We start from the raw sequence: 20919 nt of genomic DNA on the forward strand, positions 1-20919 counted from the left end.
AATAAAAACTTCTGTGAGGCAAAAATAAAGTTGTTAAAAACTGTCAATACAAACAACAAAAATAACAACTAACAGGATTATTTTTGCAACACAGAAAGCAGATAAAGGCTTGCTACTTTTAATGTATAAAAAGTGTTTTAAAAAATATTAAAAAGTAAATAATCACCACAATTGAATAATGTTGAAGAACCAAAATGGTAAATTGTGAAGGAATTCAAATGACCATAAATATGTTTTGTTTTAATGCTCAACCTACTATAATCAAGAGAATACAAAATAGAACAATAAAATATCTTCTTTTAAACCTAGTAGTTTAGTAAATATAATAGGATCCAGCGTTGACACGCATGTGAAAAACCAGACACCACTCTGTGGATATGTAATCTTTCAGAAGAAAAATCTGGAAATAAGTATTATAGCCTTGAAAATGCTATACACTTCAAGTTATCAATTCTATTTTTTTAATCTAGTCTCTGGAGCTTTATTTGTAATATTTGTACAGAGTCAAATAATGTCTTTCCCCCTCAAAAAAATTCATGTCTTCCCCAGAATCTCAGAATGTGACCATTTTTGGAAATAGTGTCATTGAAGATGCAATTAGTTAAGATGAGGTCACTCTACAGTAGAGTGGGCCTTCATCGAAGGAGATTGGTGTCTTTCTAAGAGAAGAAGATATACAGAGAAGACACACAAGGAGAAGGCCATGGGAAGATGGAGACAGAGATTGGAGTGATATGTCTATAAGCCAAGGAACACCAAGAATTGTAGCAGCCACCAGAAGGTAGGAGGAGGCAAGGAAAGATCCTTTCCTAGAGCCTTCAGAGAGAGCACAACCCTCTCTATACCTTGGCTGTGGACTTCTGACCTCCAGAACTATAATAACATCTTTCTTTCTTGTTTGAAGTCACAGGGTGGGTACCTGGTTACGGCAGCCCAAGGAAACTATCACAATGCCAAAATGAAGACACTGCCTACATGTCCACCAATGAGGATTGGTTAAATAATTAAATAAGTCAATAAACACTATGAAACCAGTAGAAAGAACAAGGCATACCTATGTGAATGACATGGAAAGATGCCTGCAATACAGAAAGTGGACCTATTTGTTCATAGCTGTAGCGATATATATGACATAATTTTATTCCAAGAATAAATGTGTGTGAAAAAAGCAGGAAAAAAATATGACTCAATTTTTTAGCAATGTATGTTACTAGGGGATCATATTTTCACTTACTATTACATAGGCTTCTGTATTGACTATAGTTTTTTTTTTCAATTTTCATTCTTTATTGTTTAAAGTATTACACATGAGTCTCCTTTTCCCCTATTGACCTCTCTCTCCCTGGCTGCTTCCACCCCCCTGCACATGCCCTCACCCCTCAACTGTCTGTGTCCATTGGTTATGCTCATATGCATGCATACAAGTCCTTTGGTTGATCTCTTGCCCCCTCACCCCCACCCTCCCCCACCTTCCCTCATAGGTTGGACAGTCTGTTTGATGCTTCTATGTCTCTGGTTCTATTTTTGTTCATCAGTTTATGTTGTTAATTATATTCCACAAATGAGTGAGATCATGTGATATTTATCTTTCTCTGACTGGCTTATTTCACTTAGCATAATGCTTTCCAGTTCCATCCATGCTGTTGCAAATGGTAAGAATCCCTTCTTTTTTACAGCAGCATAGTATTCCACTGTGTAGATGTACCACAGTTGACTATAGTTTTTTAATGAGAATATATTATTTACAAATTCAACAGGAACAATTAAGGTATTTCAGTTTTGGAAAGAAATATCCCTTTTAAAAAATAAAAATAAAAATAAAGCACCATCTAAAGAAATATCAGTCATAGGTCAGTATCAAAGTGGTGCTATTGAATGTGTTTCTCCTCTGAATGCATCGCCATTCTCTCTCAGAACATATTATTTATTGACTTTCTTTTCTTAACTTCAAGTCAAAGCAAAGAAATTGGTGGCAATTTCCTCTTAATATTGATGTTGCTAAAAGGAAAAAATAGAGTTAAAAATGAAAACTATAATAATGTGGTATTTGCCAAAGAACCTCTCCATTATAACATTGTCCATTTCTAATGTCTATCTCTTTCAGTTCATCACCCAGTATAGATTCCATTTTGAATCAAATTAATCTCTTCTGCATTATCTTCTTTCTTTTCAAAGCACTCTGCCATGCTGCCCCTGACCTTGCTTAGGCATCATAGTGAAGGTCACCCTATATGTTGTAGTATAGAATTAGCGATAGATTTGCAAAGAATTCCATATGATGAATTCACACATTACTCCTCAGATAAATGTGTGTGTTCAGGTCAAATATGTTTGATAGTTAGATGTAAGGAAAATTCTGGGAGTGATGGTCCTTCCTGTATCCTCTGTTCTTCCTCCTGGGCCAAAGAATAGAAAGTTTCCAGTAATCAACAATAATAAGAGTCACCATTTATCAAGTCCTTGTTTTTATCTGCTGCTATTTTTTTATTCATGCATTCATTACTTCATTCTATCTTTCAATAATTAACTTTGCCTACTATGTGGCAGATGGATTAGTCTCCACCTATATCATCTCTACTCCTTACTGTAGCCCTCCCCAGAACCAATTTATAAATGAGTAAATGAAAGTTCCAGGAGCTTAAGTAAAGTCCCCCAACTCTCACAGGTAGTTTTTTGGCAGAACCAATATTCAATATCAGATCTACTAGTTCCACAGATTCATTATCTATAACCATCAGTGTTTTATGGAGCCCCTAATTCAATGCAGGTCAGGAAAAGAGAGTTTACAACAAATAAAGTGATAGTGGGACAGTCCAAGGTACATTCAAGTGCAAGCAAACATGGTTTAAAAGAGCACTATAGGATGTCAGGGAGGAAAATTTTAGTGAACAGAAGTACGGACCTCATATGGGTTTTGAACTGAGTTGTGGGAATGATTAGTGTTTATACCTGCCTGGAGGACAAACAGCCAGCACAGAGGCTGAAATCCCTGGGGTGGTGTGTATATAGTCCTAGTTTTACTAGTATAATAATTCGTTATGTAAGGTATCTTTTCTTCTGATATGGCAAGTTGTACAATATTTAATTTTTCTTGTTCCTGTGGCTGTATGTGGCTTTAAGTCAAATGTTGCATTCAGTGAATTCATAGAATTATCATATTTTCTTTATCTTCTTTAAACATCTGATTTTACCTTTGTATTTTTGTTATTTATCTTACGATATCAATCATTGTCTTTGTCTTCCCATATTCCTTCTTTGTTTCTTTCTCCTTCTCCCTTCTTTCCTAAGTAGAGCCTTTTCTCTCAATAAAGGAGTGTTACAGAAATTTTAAATAATTAAGTTGGGAAATTGCCGGACCTGAAGAAATTCTGCTGTCTGTGCAACGTGTTCTCGGTACTCTGCTAGGATGTTGTCCTAGAAAGATCTAATGCATCAGACAGCTCTTGACAAAAGCTTTCAAATGGTCTTTGCCCTTTCTCTCTGCTGGTTTTAATATGCTATTGAGTTGCCTGTATTCAAAAAACATATACCATGTACTATGTTGCTTCTGCATGCATTTTGTTTGTATCTAATTTAATCCCCCCAATAAATCTATGAAGTAGCCATACTCCCATAGGAATAACAAAACTTAAAATCAGAAGGTTAGTGAAAAACCTCAGACCACACAGCCAGGAAGTATACAAAGCAAGCTGAGAATTAGATTCGTTTTACTTTAAGGCACATTTGATTAACTACTGAAATCTATCAACATGATCAACACTCATAAATGTGTCCCACTTTATTACATAAGTCATGGAATCTTTGAGCTTCATTTTGGAAATGCTCTCTGCTTTATTAACTGGAACATGAGAAATAAAGGTAGGTATAAAAGCTCATCCTAAAGCTAAGCTTCACCTGTAAAACTAAATTAAAAACAAACACACAGAACATATTATTGTAAAAACCCAATGTGATTGAAACCTACTTTATGTCTATTTAATGAGAAAACTTTAGTAAATGAAATAATGTATGATATACATTATATATGTCTTTGTTTATGAATATGAGCATATCTTTTTAATCCCAAAGAACTGATATTTTAATGTCAAAAAGATCAAATAAATATATACGGTTTGTTAAATTTTATTAGTGTTATAATACACTTATTACACATCCGAGCATAGTTTGAAGGGCAATAATGCATAGGTTTTTCCTGTAGGGCACTTGCCTGTGTAAGCTGTCCTCTTGGTCTTGGGTTGTTGTATGAATGACCACACTTCATTGCCCCAGATGGAGGCTGCCGCACCTAGAAGCAGAAAGAAATGTCCTCATTTCATTAAGGTCTGTTCTGTCAGGACATCCGCTAACACCTGAGCCCTGAGCATGCAGCCTGCAGATCAGAGACCAAAAAGGGCTGATGCTGGGGTGCACAGCACACACCGTAGGGAAGCGCTCTGTGCCCTGGAGCCAGCGAGACCTGAGGAGCTCCTAGCAGAACAGAGGAACTTGCTATCCAACAAGCCAGCTGCACAGGGATTGCACTTACTTGTCCTCTCTCAGATTCTGACCTCCTTGAAGCAGGAACCATATCTTATTCATCTCTGCCTTTTCTTTTTTATGCCAGTAAGGTTCCTGTCATGGACCGGATGACTAAATGAAACTATCTGTCATTGAATTAGTGCAAATGACTTGAAAGTGCAGGTGAACCTGGGGCTGCATGTTTTTATAGTTACTGTCACTTCATCGTTATTTGAACAAAGACTATGCAATATGCAATCATGGATGAATACATCCAGAACTGTTTTGAGTCCTAGAGACACAAAGTATAACTAAATCCCAGGAGCCAGAAAAGGGAAATTTGGGGAATGATTGAGGTTAGGGGCTGATAAACGCACATGACCTTGCTCTGTTGTCTTTGACGCCAGTGTTTATGTGATAATCACTATAAATTATGATCAACATTTTATGGTTAAATATATTGACATATAATAGAGTAACAATGGGACAATGAGTTATCAATAAAGTAAAATGAAGTAAATGGAATCATTCATCTGGAAGTTAGAAGATAAATCTGTCTTGGGCAAAGGCATGTAGGGGAGGCTGTTGAAGGACCATGGATCCAGGCTAGCATGAGAAAGACTGTGAAATTAAGATCTAACACCCAAGTCAGATAGTGCTCACACAAAGATGAGGCTTTAACTACAACATTTTTTAAAACCATAAATCAACCTGTTGTCCTAAAAGTTGATGGATATTTGGACCCTTAATTTTTATAACAAGGGTCAGGTATCTTTATGGAGCAGTAGAGGAGATAAAGTGTTATTACCCAAGATGCTCCCCTTGTCTCAAGAGTGATTTCAACAATGACCACTAATGTTTCATGTCTCAGAGGAAATAGGGAATCGTGTAACCAAACCCAGGAACCCCTGCATGGCCGCAGGAGTCGTTTCTCTGTGTGAGAGGAGAAATGAGACACAGAGATTTGTAGGTTACTGCCCATGACATATCAGCATACTGGCACCCCCACTATAGCCCACTAACAGTTTTCAGTCATCTCAGCTGGCATGGGTGAAATATCACAGCAATTATAAAACTCAGGATGCCGGGTAGGAGAACTTCAGGAATGGCTCCAGTAAATTGCTTCCATTTTTCAGCTCACAGTGAGAAGAAAGGCAGAAACAGAGAGTGGTAAAAAAGAAAGCAAATACAGGCTGTATATTCTGCGTATGTAGATATATAAATATATTAAGCTTCCCTTTTGTGCCTTGGAGAGAAAAGAGCCGCACTCAGCAATTCAGGAACGATCAAATACATTAACGTGAACATCGTATATGTCTCAGAGGAGCCAGCACTAACATCTTTATTCCCTGCTCTTTATTCCTGCTCAGCTACCTTCCACTTCACACGGTGTGAGGGAATATATTTTTATTAAAATCATTTCTTTTACCTGGAGGTCCTGTCAACTAACAGAATGAAAAAGAAAAGAAACGGAGAGTGTTCTTTGTGTGCCAAAAATAAGCTAATTAAGAACATGTTATTTTTTTTTTTCAATAGGGAGAAAGAGGACAGAACTGAGCTTAGGTTCCCCCTTGTGAATTTCAGCAGCATTCCTGACAGACTCTCCTTTGGTATTCGAGACAAGTTTGCTATTCAAAAGTAAACTTTGTACCGAAAATAAGCAATTGGATTTTTTTTTAAATCTCTTTTCAAAGATACACAAAGCCTCTTGTTTGAAAATATTTCCATCTCTACAACATTAAAATTGTTTGATCTTATTTTTTTACTAGATAACACAGGTTTGGGGATGTATTTTTATTGACAAAAGAGTTGGGCAATACAATTTAATCTAATTTGACCCAACCTATTTTAATATTTGCGCCATAGTTGTCATGTTATACACGTTGCTGGGTTTTCTGTAGGTCCATTGTAGTCTAAGCTTTAAAAATCAATACATACACACCTCAGAAAGTTAAGTTGATTCTGCTTTGCAGCTAAGCTCTCTTCCATATCAAAAGAGAATAGGGCAATAAAGGACCTTTTACTTATTTTACTTTTTTTTTCTTTTGGAAGTTTCTTTCAATTTCTGGAGAGCAAAATACAGCCATACGTTATCATTTCAAATTATACTACTTTAACTAGTGTTTACTGCCAGTTGTCAAAAGAATAAACACATTAAATTTTCTAAAGATCACAAATAATTTAAAAGGAAAGGTATTACTTCATAAATTAAAAATTTGTGATGTTTCCCCCTCAATTATCTTAATCAAAACTAATTTCCTCATAAGAGAGACAGCTAGCTGAGTTTTTTCATGACATTCTTTTTTAAATTATTTTTTTTAAATGTTAATCCTCACCCGAGCATTTTTTTTCTCATTGATTTCTAGAGAAAGTGGAAGGGAGGGAGGAAGGGAAAGAGAGAGAGAGAGAGAGAGAGAGAGAGAGAGAGAGAGAGAGAGAGAGAGAGAGAGAGAGAGAGATGTGAGAGATAGATAATTGCTTGGCTTCTGCACATCCGCCTACCTGAGTTGGGGAACGTGCAACTGAGGTACATGCCTTTCCTTGACTGGGAATTGAACCTGTGATTCTATATTCTGCAGGCCAATGCTCCACTCACTATACAAACTGGTCAGGGGTCAGAAACGTTCTTTCTCATGCAAAGTCAGCTTGGCATTACTAGAGGAAAGCTTATCACACCTCAGGCATCTGGGCCTTTTAAACAATTGACTTAAAGGGGGTGGTTGAACAGATTGCCACCATATTTTATGACAATTGTTTTTCTGATTTATTTCCTCACTTACAAAATAGAGGGATAATGCAGCAGTAACTATCCCAAATGTCCTTGCCCCTTCCAATGTGAGTACCCATTATGTGCCACTTCAACAAGAAACCCGGAGTATGCTTTTCAATAGATGTGAAACCCGAAACTTAATGATTTGACATCACCTGACCAGAGCAAAAGAAGATGCAGAAAGAGGATCTGAATTCAGCTCTACTGAACCCCAAAGACCCTGAGTTTTGTGCTAGACTCTTTTGTCTCATCATCGACTCTGAGTCCAACTGCTCTGAGTCCTGTTTATAGTCCTTCCTTCTTTATTTTCAGGTCTTCTTTATTAGACACTGGCTACTTGTGTTTGGCGAGTCTTCCATCTATCCCACAATTAAAGGGCTTCAAATGCATGTCTTCAACAACACAGGCCTCAAGAACTGTGGGAAGTAAATCAACGTTGTTTATAAGCCACCAGTCTATGGTATTCTGTTATGACAGCCCTAAGACAATGACCCATACCAGTGTGTACATACTAAATTAGTTTCCTAGAGCTGCTGTAACAAATTACCACAAAGTGGGTGGCTTAAAAGAAAAGAAATGTATTCCTTCACAGTTCAGGAAGCCAGAAATCTGAAATCAGGTTTCCAAGGGATGGTTCCTTCTGGAGGCTCTGAGAGAGAATGTAGCCCATGTCTCTCTCCAGCATCTAGTGGTTGTGGGCTACTCTTTGCCTTCCTTGGCTACAGATACATCACTCCAATCTTTGTTTCCATCCTCACATGACTCTGTCCCCATGTCTGTATTTCTTCTTCTTCTTCTTCTTCTTCTTCTTCTTCTTCTTCTTCTTCTTCTTCTTCTTTACAAAAATATATTTTTATTGATTTCAGAGAGTAATGGAAAGACAAAGAGAGACAGAGACATCAATGATGAGAGAGAATTATTGATTGGCTGCCTCCTGCACACTCCACTGGTGATGGAGCCTGTTTGTTGACTCAGTTGCACGAATATAGATTTTCCCACACAATCTATTTGACACTTGCAAGTCCAGTCTGAACCAATTTCTATTGTGTTAAGCAAATAACCATGCTGCATATGTCCTGACCAGGCATATGCCCTGACCAGGAATCAAACCATGACCTCCTGGTTCATAGGTCGACGCTCAACCACTGAGCCATGCCGACTGGACAGTTTTTCTTCTTATAAGGACACCAGTCAGTAGATTTAGGATCTACCCTTAATCCAGGATGATCTCATCTTCAGATTCTTAATTTAATTACATCTACACAAACCTATTTTCAAATAATGTCACATTTTGAAGTTCAAAGTGGACATACATTTTGGGGGAATAATATTCAACTGTATTAGTCACACTGTTCTCCCAGAAGCAGAACTGATAAGATAGATAAATATAGATAGATATAGAAAAAGAGAAAGATTACATATATTCATATAGCTCACATATACCTTTACATATATACACTGAGTGGCCAGATTATTATGATCTCTGGATGCATAATAATCTGGCCACTCAGTGTGTGTGTATGTGTGTGTTTGTGTATATATATATATATATATATATATATATATATATATATATATATATATATTAGAGGCCCAGTGCATGAGTTCGTGCATGGGTGGGGTCCAGCCAGCCTGGCCAGGGGGAGGGGACATGGGCGGTTGGCCGACCTGCCAGCTGGTCGAACTCCTGATCAAGGGAACAATTTGCATATTAGCCTTTTATTATATAGGATATACACTGAGTGGCCAGATTATTATGTGTTCAGAGATCATAATAATCTGACCACTGAGTGTATATATCTTTACATAGATATAGATATAGATATAGATATAGATATAGATATAGATATAGATATAGATATAGATATATGCTCACAAAATTCACATATGAAGAGATTTATTATATGGTGTTGGCTTGTGCAATTATGGCTGCTGAGAAGTCCCACCATCTGCCATCTGCAATCTGGAGACCCAGGAAAACCATTGCTGTGTAGTTCCAAGACCTGGGAGCCTTGAGATGGTATGATTCCAGTCTAGGTCTGAAGGTCTGAGAACCAGTAATGCTGAGGACAGGAGAAGACTGATGCCTGGATAGACAGGCAGAGAATGAATCTAATCTTCCTCCACCTTTGTGTTCTATCCTGTCCCTCAGTGGATTGGATGTGCCCACCCACATTGGAGAAGTTATTCTGCTGGACTCAGTCCACCCATTCAAATGCTAATCTTTTCTGGGAAACCTCACAGACACACCCAGAAATAATGTTTAACCGCTATCTGGACCTCCATTGGTCTAGTCAAGTTGACATATAAAATTAACCATCACATATATACACATGCAGTAGATATATTTCTGTTGTTGAAGGTGTGTGGAGACTCAAAATCTATTTTTTAAACATCTTGGTAGCATGGTGAGTGAAAACATCTCAAATGCATGAAGTTTGAAGAAAAAAATAGCTATTGCATTTTAATATAGTATTAATATAATACTTGACTTTATATAGCATTACTTTATGTTTTGATTGCACTATTTTCAGAACCTTATTTGGAATAAAGCAGGTAGAATTAAAAAGAGAGTAACAGAATTAGTAGATGGCCTTGCTTATTGGTTAAAACAAAATAATGTATTTATAAGAAAGCAACAGTCTTACCAGTTTCAAAAACACATTACTATTTGAAGCATATAAAATTCTGAAAAGCGCTTTAAAAATAATTTAACATCCTATTGACTGTCTACTAATATAGAGTCTGCATACACAATATGGGCTCTGCCAAAATATTCCCTAAGTTATTAGAAATCCATGTTTTATTTTGTGAGAAGTTTCTAGGGAAATGATTTTCAAATGGAAGCAATTTAGTATGCCAGGGGACATGCAGCAATGTCTGAAGACATTTCTTGGTTGTCACAACTCAGGGAAGAAAGCTGTTTATTGCTGGCATCTCATGAGTAGAGACCAGGGATGCTCTAAACATCCTGCAATGCACTGGCCAGCCTCCCACAAAGAACTGTCCTGCCCAAAATGTCAATAGTTCCAAGTTTGAGAAACCCTTTTTCAGAGCTGTACTGAAGAATTGGTGCTGTTCCAACTTTCTTTTTATTCCTTTTATGACCAGTGATGTCTATTTTTGAAATCTCTGGCAATGAAACAAAATATTAATCGCCCCCAAATTACCGCACCAAAACTTAGGCTTCATTTTCACTATGACCGGTTTTTATTCAAGACAAGAACTCAAGTACACAGAATGCATGTGGATTATGATTTTAAATAATGAGAACATTTAGTGTGCACAGACTTGTCTTTGCCTTGCTCATTCCCAAGTGTCTCCCAGGAATTCTAGTAAGAAAAATTATATATATGCTCAAGAGTTAACGAGATCATCACACCTCAGATTGTGGAGTCTACCACCCCTCTCTTTCTCCTTTCCCCATGTTTTAGAATTTAGCCTGTGATTTGGAATCCCAAAACCTAGGATCCACTTCTTTCTTTCTGCTTGCCTGAGGGAAAGTTACATCATTGAACATAATGACATCAATGAGGTCTTTTGAATAATGAGGACAATAATAGTACTTAACCTATTAAATTTATAAAGTATTTGAATTTATTATGTTTGTTTTTGTTTTGATCAACTACAGTGTGCTGTCCCTTCACCGACTCCTTCCTGTGAAGGGTGGCCACCTGCCCAAGCCCCATGGCCCTGGGGCCCCCATAAATTTTCCCTTCATTGATTGGAGTAGTAAAAAGAAAATGACTCTAAAGTGCTTTTGTGTATGCACGTGCACATGTGAGTGTATGTGAGACTGTGAGTGTGCGCACATGTGTGTGAGTGCGCGTGTTTATAATTACATTTGATACTTTCTCAACAATGTTTTGGAGCAGACAGCTGAAGAACTGAAACTTGGGTTTTGTCAATAAGGAAATCGAGACTTGTAGTATTAAACTGACCTGTTTCAAATTGTTCATACAGCTCAGCACTCCTAGTCCAGGACTTGCTCTTGACCCGGTAACCTCGTAAGACTTTCTGGACCAGAAACCTGCATGATGTAAGGCAGTGATTTATTCAGGTCATATCTAAAAAGCTGTGTCTGGCCCATAAACTCGGACACACCAAGTTCAAGTAAATTCCTATCCACTTGGAAACTGTTTACCCAATAAGAGCCAAAACATATCAGAAGATAGAGCATCTCCCTGTAATAGAATCGCTGTTTGTTTTACACTTCATGATGCGGGTGAGTAGTGGGCTTGACGACTTCAGCATCTTCTTGGATAATTTGTTCGTTTGTGATTTCCGCCATACCAAGCTGCCTCTGAGACAGGTATTAATTGCATACTGTTTTGTGTTTCTAATGTTTCACTTCACTGACTCTTCTTTCCTCCGCCCCCGAATTTGCAGATCCTTGCTGTTTTCAATATTTAACCATTTCTTCATAGGTATATTTTTAATCCAGTATAATCTGTGGATATGAATTGAAGTTGGCCAAATTATTTGCTACAGTTTTATCAGCGTTTCTGCATTCAGAAGTGTTTGTTGACTCAGTTGCACAAATATAGATTTTCCCACACAATCTATTTGATACTTGCAAGTCCAGTCAGTACCAATTTCTATTGTGTTAAGCAAATAACCATGCTGCACTGAAATTCCACTCATTGTTAATGCTAAAGCAACAGGATTTTCTCCAGTTCACTGCCAGCCAAACCTGTTGTTATCAGAAAACCCTCTCCCGATGAAAACTGAAAATCATATGACCCAGAAAATGATTAGCCTTCAGGAAGTCTTTGGGTCTTGCTATTTTTGTCAAGACATCCCCAGAGGGAGTAGAAAATAATAAAGTAAAGCCTATTTGTGGAATGAAGGCCATTTCAAAATAGAGTCCACGAACTTTCAAATTTGCAAGACAGGGCTTCTCAAAATAAGAGCCACAAAACTGGGCTATGGCACACCCAAAGGGACAAGAAGCAATTCAAAACAAGAATGTGGTAACTTTTAATTGCCTCATTTTCAATTCAAAGGGGAGTGTAAGTATTGATATTAAGCTATAGCTCAATTGCACACACCAATCAGCTAGTTTGCTGTGACACATGAGTCCTCAGAGATTCATCATTACCCAGGATTTCTGTCATTTTAGATGAATTTTTCACCTGGTTGGAAACAGCATGCTGTACTTCCCTGATCTTCTCTATTTCTATGCTTCTGTCTGGGGAGACTGATTTACATTATTGTGTTCTGAAAAAAAAAAAAAAGAAAAGAAAGAAAAAAAGCCTGGATAAGAAACAAACCCAATATCTTTTCTATCTGAAAAGGCATCGTGTAAAAAGCTTGTTCTAAAGGCATATGTAGAAGGAATACAAAGGTTTTAGAATCTAAGATAGAAGCTTAAGTAAAACTGTAAAATCTGACTTGAAATTAGAAAATGGATAAATGAATCTAGCTAATGAATTGCCAAGATGTGTGCTCTGGCACCAGCTGTGAGGATATCAGGCTGATTCCAGAGATTCGGGATGCAAGGACACCTCTCCAACTAGGGGGTTGTATTAAACCAGGAGCAAGTTGGTGCCTTTCTGGGCCATGACAGCTCCTGTACTTCAGGATCTGAGGAGGCAGGCAGCACTAACACCTTCACTTGGAACCATGAGGAATAACTGAAATATTCCACTTCGGACTGTTTGTATACTAGTTATCTATTGTTATATAATAAATTACCCCAGAAATTAGTGGAATTAATAACAACCACTTGTTACCTCACTGTGGTATGTGGTAGCCAGCTTCCAAGATGGCCCATAGAGATCCCTACCACCCGGTTTCCATGTCCTTGTGTAATCCACTCCTACACTGAACAAGACCCACCTGTGTAACCAAGAGGATTTTGTGGAAAAGACAATGTGTGACCTCCAAGGCCAGGTCATCAAGGACACTGTGGTTTCCATGTCGCCTCATCTCTTGAATCACTCTATTTGAGGGAAGCCCGCTACCATGTTGTGAGGACACTCAAGCAGACTGTGGAGAGGTCTGCAGGAGGAGGAGCTGAGGCATCTCGCCAATGGTCAGTGAGGAACGGGGACCTGCTTAACAGCTACATGAGATAGCCGTCCCAGAAGTGGGTCCTTCAACCCAGTCAAGCCTCCAGTATGATACAGCCCCAGACAGCACCTTGACTGCAACCTCATAAGAGACCATGAGTCAGAAACACCCAGTAATCCAACCATAAATTCCTGCTTCACAGGAACTGAGAATATAAAATTTTGATTTTTAAAGTCACTAAATTTGGGAATAATTAGTTATGCGTCAATAAATAACTACTACTATGTGTTGGGAACTTGGGAGTGGCTTATCTGAGGGGTATTGGTTCATGAGGTTCCTTCAAGGTTACAATCAAAATTTTGGCCAGTGTTGCAGTTATTCAAAGGCCTGACTAAGTCTGAAGGATACGTTTTGGAGGTGGCTCGCTCACATGGCTGGTAAGCTGGTGCTGGCTTTTGGCAGGAAGCCTCAGATTCTCATTCTAACGACTTCTCTACAGCCTGCCCGAGTGTCCTCATAATATAAGCATCACTTTGCCCAGGGCAAGTTGTCTGAGAAAGAGACCCAGGAGGAAGTAATCATGCCTTTATAATCTAGCATCAAATGATGCATACTGTCACTTCTGGGACATTCTCTTTGTTAGAATTAAGTTGCCAAGTCTGAGCCATATTCTAGGGTAGTGGTTTTAAGCTCTACCTTTCAAAATAAAAAATATCACAGATTTTTTGGATGCATTATGAACCCATCAGAGTCTGCCCCTTCTTCCAACATGCAAAATATGCACACACACACCCAAAAATGGGCCACAAATCTCATTTATTACAGCAGCAACTTAGACTCAAGTTGGAAAATCTTGGCACCAAAATCAAATCCTGCTGCAAATGAAGCTCCTCAAATGTGATGGTGCCTTGAGTACAGCTGCTCCTTATCTAAAGACCTGTCAACTGAAAAGACAGTTATCCGTGTTACACACCTATTTATCATGGTGAGACAAGATGAGGTATCCAGTAAACACTCCCTTTTAAAAATGGTAAAACAGAGAACACACAGGAGGCACTGGTCCATGGCAATTCTGAAGTCTAGCGGAGCATATATTGATAATTTCTTGATTAGGGGTCAAGTCCTGGGAATTATTCTCCAAAACACATGTTTTGCCCTCTAAGCAATTAAATTTTCCTCTGAGTCATTCTTTCTTTCCATATATAGCAGCTGTTTTCAGCTGAATACTTTTCTCAGCCTAATTCTTACTTGTAGAAATTGCTGTCCCAAGATCTTTTTTATTTCTACTCTGTCCCTTATAGTTCAAGCAAATAATGTTTTTACTAATAAAATTTTCTTAAAACCTTTGTGGGTCTTTTGTGATTCCTGTTGGCATTCACTCCATTACACAAAAGCCACAGCCACAAATGTCTTTAAGATATGTCTTCTCTATCTTGGCTTCTGAGACTGTCTTATATTTTATTCTATTGTTTTATTCTTTTATTGTCTCTTTAGTGGATCAGGAACCTGAGAATCTATAGATGGGTAGGTTCTGGCTCAGTTCAGTCAGGGTCTCTCATGTGGTCATAATTAAGATGTTAACCAAGACTACAATCATCTGAGAGCTTAACTGGGGCTGGAGTACCGTCTTCAAGTTGGTTCACTTACATGGCTTGGAACTTGGTGCTGGTTGTTGGCAAAAATCTCTATTTTATTCTATAATAGCCTCTCCAATAGCTAGGAGATCAACCTTATGGGCTGGCTAGTGATTTAAGACAGATCAGGGCAGAAGTGGTATCACCTTTTATGACCTAGCTTCGGAAGTTATTCACTGTCACTTCAGGAATATTGCATTTGTTAGAATCAAATCACTAAGTCAGGCCCACATTAAAGGTGAGAAGAGTTAGTCTCCACCTTTTGAAGGAGAATTGCCAAAGATTTTATGGACATAAAGAACCACAATATGTCTCTGAAACTCCAAGTAAACCAGGATTCCTGAGATACCTCCAGAACTCCCCAGAAATCTTCCATCATTTTTAGAATGAACAAGAACAGTATCCTTAGATAAAGGCATTAGACATATTTATTTTAGTTCCAAGTTAATCTAGAAGACAAGTCAGTAGAGTCAGGGCTTATAAAGCCAGTTTGCAAATTTGGACATGGGACCTGGTTTTACCTCTCAGCTTTGCAGCTGATTGATCAATGCATATGTCTTGTCCAAAAAGAGTCAAGAGCGTTTGTTTACCTCAGGAGACCTGATCTCAGAGACACTAAGAAAAAATTCTGACCCCTGAAGGAAAGTAAACGGTTCGTGAAAGCTCATGAAATAAAATTATTCCCATGGTTGGAGAAGAGGGAGATGTAGATGTTTTTGGGGTTAATACTTAAGTTCTCTGTGCAAAACCAATTAGTTTAACTATTACGATTAATTTGCAATGTGCCTTCATATATATTCTTGTTAATATGCAGTGTTTCTTTTTGATACAGTCATGGTGGATTGCTGGGTAATTTGGTAGGTTCTTTTTGTATGAGCTAGAAAGAAAGAAGTTGGAGCTCATAAATATTTTATATAATATTTACAATAAATACGAATATTGGAAAACATCTACTCATAGGGCAATATGCAAACACATTAGACAAGTAATAGATATTTTAATTATGTAAACTTTGAGTGTGGTCTTCAAGGAGTTTAAAATCTCAAGGAGAAAGCAGAAGTATGTGCAGCTGTCTGTAATACAAAGCTAATTATCATCATATACAAAACAGAGAAACTAATAAAGTGCTATGAAAGCCTGAAGTGGGGAAATATTTATTTTAACCAATAGCATCAGAACATTTCTCAGAAACCTCAATCTTAGATGATAAATAAAATGTTCCTTCAAAGAAGAAAGATAATCTTGGTGGAGGAAACAATTGAGCAAAAGCATTGGATGTAGCTGCGAGCACAAGGTGTGTTTCAGAAAAGCCCAAGGACCCATGGGACCGGGATGTAAAATGGATGGTGCAGGGAGAGAGGATGAGGTCTGACTTAGGTTGAGACTAGATTTGGGTGGTCTTAGGGGGAATTTCGAATCCTTGACTAACCAACTTGGGCTCTGTTGAAGGCAAAGGACAACAGTGGCAGATTTTTAAGGACAGAAATGATATAATCAGGTCCGTGTTTCATGAACCATTATTGACTGTTCCCCCCCTCCATTTTAATATATGTGAACATTTATTGATCTTAGAAGCAAATTAATATCTCCCAGACTAGCTGTGAGAAGTTAGTATATTAATATCTGAGAATAAAATATAAGCAAAGGGTAGAATAGATTTGATTAAAACAAAATTAAGAAAAATATTTGGAAATGCAAGTATGAGAACTATTTAAATCCTCCCATTAAATTATAGCAATGACAAAGAATCATGGCTCATTCTTTAAATCCACACATAGAAAGTAAAAAAGAAAGTAATCATGGCTTCACATTCCAAAAACAAGAGACTTTAGAGTCATTGCCCTTCCAAAAGATTGACAGACTGTTAACATACCCTATTAAACAAAAATAAAATATGTCAGAAAAGCCCTAGCTGGTTTGTCTCTGTAGATAGAATGTCAGCCCATGGGCTGAAGGGTCATGGGTTCTATTCTGGTCAAGGCACATACTTCAGTTGGGTTGCAGGCTAATTCCCAGGGAGGCTACCAATCAATGTGACTCTCTCACATGGACATTTCTTTCTCTCTGTCTCCCCCCCTCCCTTCCACTCTCTCTCAAAAAAAATCCATGAAAAAATATCCTGGGGGGAGGATTTAACAACAACAAAAATATGTCTGAAAAACAAAAACAAGTTTCACTCATTTTCTCCTTTGATCCTCATTTTTCTCCAGGATCAGGACCTGCGTGGAGCTGGTTCTTTGAGCCTTCCAGAAGGGCCAGGCCTCTCACACCCAGCATGGGGTAGAGCAAAGACCTGGACCATCCTCCTTGCAGCAGTGCTGTCTCAGATTCTGACAGCCCAGAAAAGGTAGGCAAATAACCTCCTCCTTTGAACCCTGCCCTTTTGTATTTATTTTTATGATAGGGTTTACTTTTTCCCCCCAAAAAAACCAAAATGATCAGAAAGTGGTCCATAAGTAGTTTTACTGAAGTTCAATTAAAACATGAATTAGGAAACTCCAGAATCTAACTCATTTTTCAACCAGTGTTCCCAAGGTATTTGTTGCTGAATGATTAATGGCTGGGGTGTGGGAGGAGATATGAAGGGCTCTGAGGTGACAGGCAATGCAGCTCAAATGAGCAGATGAATGAAGGGGGCAGAAGCAGATCAGTCTGGAAAGCAGGCTACCACCTTAGAAAAAGAAAAAAAAATTAAAAGGCAGGAAAAAAGATAAGTTTAAAGAATGTAGCCAAACACAGGCTATGACATAGCCTCTATTGATTACTAAAAATATGTGAAATTGGAACATTACTCATTTATTTTTTAATTACTGTTTTAATACACACTGGTCAGAATGTAGATTGGGAATAAAATGTAAAATCTAGAAATAAAACAGGGAAATCATAATAATAAATCATCCTTATTTTTAAGCATTGCCATTTGTTTTTTAATTGAATTTATATACAGATTGTTCTTGTAGTGTTTAAAATGTAATAAAAAATTCCTCTCTGCATTCACTACAGCAAGTTCTAGTCAACTACGTTGGTATCAAAAGTAAGAGTTTTTAGAATAGATATTGCCATGGGTTACATTTAAACTATTACGCCTCCAGAAATATAAAAATTTAGATTTTTTAATCAATCCCTTTGCCACTTCATAAGTCTGCATTTTTGTGCTCTGGCACATAAGTGTGAGTTAAGAGTTCTATGGCAGGAAAGTCGTGTCTGCTGACAAATGAGCCGACAAACAGGGAGAAAACAGGCCAAGAGCATGAAGGACTATTAAAGCATACATTTTTTTTTTTTTCTGGCTTCCACTCTATGTTGATTAGTGGAACAACAGGAGCCTTTAAAAATATAGGATCTTTCTTCCTCCTAGAGAGGATTTCCTAAAAGAACAAAAGGAGACACACCTGTGCTGTAGGAGCCTCTGGCTGCTTCCTCTTATCCATCCTGGGGGACCCGTTCCTTACCTTTGATAGAGCCGTCTCTTTGGGGATTACGTCAACCTTTTTAGACTGTCTTCTGCAAGGCATTTGGCTAATTTCCTTGGGGGTGATCCACTGCTTTCCAGAAGAGAGAGGAAGAAAAACACCTACCAGCCACTGAGCTCTGTCTCTGCCCCACCTGTAACCTGTCACTTCAGTCTCACTCTCCAGTGTCCTACATTCTGGAATGTGTCCAGGCTCCCGGGCGAGGGAGCCGCTAGCATCTGAGCTTCCTGGACTTTGCCTCTGCACGCCTCACATGAGTTCTCTCACTGACAAAAACAGACGGTGGCGTTTCAAGCGATCGCTTCCAGTGGAAAGGTGGATGTGAGAGTAAGTGAGGGAGAGAGCCCGGGGAAAACTCAAAATAAAATATGAGTGAAAACAGGTTGACGCTGGGAATTTTTCTGTAGATCCGCTAATCGGAGAAAACAGTTATTACAGAAGATGTGTTGCAAATACGTTCAGTCCAAAAGGAGAACAATAGCACTGTTTGCTCTCTGAAGTGTGTCCCTTTTAAAAGCCACTAGATTTTAGGGTCATCTTCATCAAACCAGAGACAAGTGAAATTCGACTATCAAATCTGGACTATAGAATTTCAACCAGAAAGGTCTTTCTACTTCCGGGCGGCATAGTGTAAGATACGTGACTTATTAAAAATATGTTTGATAGTTACATTGGTAAACCAAACCTTAGAAGGTATCCTGCATGCCTGGGCTATGGAGATCAGCTAGAGAGTCGTTTTACATCTTATTAGATTGTGAAAGCAGCTCAGAAAAGAGAAACCGTGCCTTATGTTTACTTCAATAGAAAAGGCAGAATGTAGAGAAGGGGTTGAGGGGTGGAGAATGAAGTAACTTGACCATATTATTGCAAAACTGAATATATGAATGCAAAAATGGCAATGTCATATGATAAAACCAAATATTAGCTTTGAAATAGAGGAACGTATGTATGTGGGTACTTAGGAAAAAATAACTTTATTATAGCAGAGAAATATACACTAAGAAAAAAAATCAAGCTCTCTCCTTGGAGGACAATATGAATGAAAGCAAGGGCAGTTGTCTTACCTTGAGGACATGATTAATGATATTCGGGCGCCTGGGACCATCTAAGGCAGTGGTCGGCAAACTGCGGCTCGCGAGCCACATGCGGCTCTTTGGCCCCTTGAGTCTGGCTCTTCCACAAAATACCACGTGCGGGCGCACACGTACAGTGCGATTGAAACTTCGTGGCCCATGCGCAGAAGTTGGTTTTCGGCCTGGGCGAGTCTATTTTGAAGAAGTGGCGTTAGAACACTCAAGGGGCCAAAGAGCCGCATGTGGCTCCCGAGCCGCGGTTTGCTGACCGCTGATCTAAGGAAGCACCAACAACTCCTTTCTGTGCATTCCAGAGACATCGCAGGTATGTTTGTTTCAATGGACATGACAGTCCTATTTGGTACCATATCATCCGCTGAGAAATGTTCTTGAAGGTAGATTACAGGATGAACTGCAATGTCTTAGAGTGAATTGTTGAAATTTAGATTTCATAAATACCACCCAGATCATTTCTCCCAGAAAGTCCTTTCCAGGATTACCGCACAAGATAAGGTCCATGCAGATACGAAGAGCTCCTTGACAGAGACAGCAGCAGAGTACCTGGAAAGATCGGTTCCTGGTGAGAATCTTCCCTCCATGTATTTGCGAAGCACCTGCAGTTGTTTATGACCAAAATGAAGAAGGTGAAGCACGCAAGCAACCATGAGCAAACAAATGCATGTTTGCAATGACAAGTTCAACACTGAAAACAAATACCAGAGTAGGCACATAAGGAGGCTTTATTTCAATAGATTAGTTCTAGACGTGCAAGATGTTCTCAAAAAGAGCAAAGGACTGGGGATATATATGGAATATAACACATTTTAAAATAATAGAAAAGTCATAAATACACAAATATTTTACAAAAACGATAAACTTTCTCTTACTCCTACCACTCATTTAATCTTAACAACACCAAGAGAGAGGGGAAAAAAAGCCAAGTTCACACAAATGTAAATATCCAGTCATCTTTTCTTAGTCTCACCCTCAGTAGCCCTAAAATAGAATAAAACTGTAAACAGCACCCACTGATGTTAGCAGCAACTATTCTAGAAGGAATATGTTTGTTTTAATGGTCACATTTGAGAGGGACTTCATCTCCTACCCTCTCTTCCTCAGTCTGTTCTTTCAACATTCTAAGCACATTCTCCCACTCTGGACCTTTGCACATGCTACTTCCTTTGAATGAAACACTCTCTCCACACATCTACATAATTGACTCCCTCGGGTCTTGCATTCATCTGTCTGCTTAGCAGGCGTCCTCAAACTACAGCCCGTGGGCCACATGCAGGTGTTTTTGCCATTTTGTTTTTTTACTTCAAAATAAGATATGTGCAGTGTGCATGGGAATTTGTTCATTTTTTTTAAAACTTTTACAAGGCTTTTATTTATTTATTTATTAAATGATTTTTTATTTTTTCATTACAGTTGATATGCAATATTATTTCAGTTTCAGG

General features: G+C 38.3%; 1 pseudogene across 1 annotated transcript in view; it reads left to right on the forward strand.

The window, feature by feature from the left end:
• The first annotated feature begins 11486 nt into the window (after positions 1-11486).
• Positions 11487-20919, forward strand: part of LOC307104541 (peptidyl-prolyl cis-trans isomerase A-like) — a 50918-nt pseudogene continuing 41485 nt past the window's right edge. The window contains exons 1-3 of the transcript in view: positions 11487-11579; positions 17127-17263; positions 19909-20042. The product of the transcript in view is annotated as a peptidyl-prolyl cis-trans isomerase A-like (transcript). The remainder of the gene's footprint in view (positions 11580-17126; positions 17264-19908; positions 20043-20919) is intronic.

This window comes from Cnephaeus nilssonii (assembly GCF_951640355.1).
Source record: "Cnephaeus nilssonii genome assembly, chromosome: 8".
Classification (NCBI taxonomy): Eukaryota; Metazoa; Chordata; class Mammalia; order Chiroptera; family Vespertilionidae; genus Cnephaeus; species Cnephaeus nilssonii.